General features: G+C 41.9%; 1 long non-coding RNA gene across 1 annotated transcript; it reads left to right on the forward strand.

Moving 5' to 3' along the window:
- The first annotated feature begins 894 nt into the window (after positions 1–894).
- On the forward strand, positions 895–1,835 carry LOC103386979 (uncharacterized). The gene is made up of 3 exons (XR_522371.3): positions 895–1,102; positions 1,198–1,264; positions 1,711–1,835. It is a non-coding gene; the product is annotated as an uncharacterized LOC103386979 (long non-coding RNA).
- The last annotated feature ends 450 nt before the right edge of the window (positions 1,836–2,285 follow it).

The raw sequence follows: 2,285 nt of genomic DNA on the forward strand, positions 1-2,285 counted from the left end.
CGTGTGTGCTGTGAGCCGAGCATAGACCCCCCCCCCCCCCCCCCCGGCGCCGTTCAGAGAAGCAGAAATGCTCTCACCAATCACACAGAGGACTATTTCTACAAATAACAGTAATTACATGTCAGCGCTTTTGAAATGTGACAAAGCAGACAATGTTGCTCTTATTGAATTCATTATGTTGACAGACACTTCATCCTTTCATTTATCTGCTCTCACTGAGGCCGGAGTGAACGTGTTAATTTATACTTGTGTATTTTCTTCTGTTTTCACTCTGCTCCGTGTCAGACTGAAGGAGGGAGGTTCTAAAGACGGACACTTCAACAGGTTCAATACAGCATGTGCATGTAGGTTAAAGAAGGCAATGCTAAACGTGGGCTAAGAAATAGCTAAAAGTTAGCCCACAATGATAAGGTACAGTTAGAGTGGGGAAAAAAAACTAAATATTTAATGAAATAAGCCTCACACCAAAGGAGCTGTAATACGGGAGCATCAAGATAGCAACTAGCTAACTCTCCAGAAGTTAAATTGAATAACAAAAAAAATACCCACAATAATAATAGCTAATAAATGTTGACATTAATAAATGTCTTTTAAAAATAACCTTAAGTTAGCTAAGAGTTATTAACAATCGTTAATAGTTAGCCAAGAGCTTAACATTTACATGTGGCCCAGAGAGCTATATGTTATCATAGAAACAGCTAAAGGTTAGCCAAAAGAACATTCTTTTTAAAACCCCAGGAAACAACGGCTAATTACTGCTCGGCTCCATCGTCGTTGTAAATTAAAATCCATGTTTATTTATTCATTTATTTTTATTAATTAAACAGCCCATCAGCGCCTCCCTGCTGTTGTCTGGATATATCCACAGCCCAGCAGGAGGCGTGATGTCGGACAACATTATCCTAAATAAAAAAAAAACCGAAATAATATTCAGGCTCCTCCCAAATTAACAAGTGCCTTTTTCATTTTTAACACCAGGTCACCATGACATCATTTGTCCTCCTGGTGGTGCTGTTGTTAGAGATCAAGGAGACGACTAACAGATGACTTCAGCGCAGGAGACCAGAAGATGAGATAAGACAAAGACCAACCCGATGTGAAGGTACGGTGAAAGAACATTGGTTTTTAAAACTCTGAACTTTTAAACACGTTTTTAAAAACTCGTTTTAAACCGACGTGAACTCTTCACACACACAGATCCACTCTGAGCTGCAGGATCGCAGCTGTGTCCACGTCACTGACCAACTGAAGACCAACAGCAGAAGTGAGTCCAACATTTACGTCCTCTCGCTGATCCACCAACATGGTCTGTTTTTAGTCCTGGTTTTAGAGACAGGAAGACGGGACTGTGATAAATGATGGGCGTAGACTTGTTTTTTGCCCCGCCCTCCTGTGGATGAGGATGGTCAAATGTAAACTGGGTGTCTGACCTGAAGTGGAAGCCTCCTCAAATGCATGCTGGGAGTTACAATAAGCTGGAGGTGAAAAGAGTTTCCCAGCAGTGTGTGTAAATAACATTACTATAGTAACACTGTGTTGGAGCATTACTGATGATGATGGACTGTAATTATTGGACAGACAGAGTTCTGACCATGTGTTTAAATGCATCAAACATTTAAATCTGATTTTATTCCATATCTTAATCATTGCAGCTAACACTTACTTTTAACAGACCTTCTCCTTTCCTCTCCTCTGCTTTTCTCCCTTTAGGATTCCATAGGCTTCTGTTAACCATCAGCAATTATCTCCCTGTCAGAGCTAAAGGTAACAAATTTCCCTCCCCTCCCACCACCGCCCACACCCCCACTATCATCCTCTGGACACCAGCATCAACTGACAGCAGCTAAATCACCGGAGCCCGGCTCAGCCCAGACTCCTGACAGACAAATGGACTACCCTGGAAAACCTGGAGCCATCAGTCTAGGAGGAGCTGAGGAACACTCTCCCTGCTGACCTTATACTGCTCCTCCTCGTCCTCCTCCTCTGGCTCCAGCTCTGAGAGATGGACTGCCCTGGATCCAGTGAGCACCAGGCCTCCTTCCCAAATAAGAGAATTATTAATGGAGGTTCCACGCCGCCTACTATCAAACCAGGTCCTGTTTTGCCTTTAAATACTTAGCTATGTCCATTTTTGTGGTTAAAATTCAGAAAAAATCAACTTTTTTGGTACACCACCTTTTGATCACACTAAGATACTATAGCAACAAGTTCCCGAACAAATCTCCGAAAAAAAAAGTTTCTCAAAAATGACTAAAAATACACTCATTAGCCTTAAAATACTTAGC

The sequence above is a fragment of the Cynoglossus semilaevis genome, chromosome 12, assembly GCF_000523025.1.
Source record: "Cynoglossus semilaevis isolate Cse_v1.0 chromosome 12, Cse_v1.0, whole genome shotgun sequence".
In the NCBI taxonomy this organism is placed as follows: Eukaryota; Metazoa; Chordata; class Actinopteri; order Pleuronectiformes; family Cynoglossidae; genus Cynoglossus; species Cynoglossus semilaevis.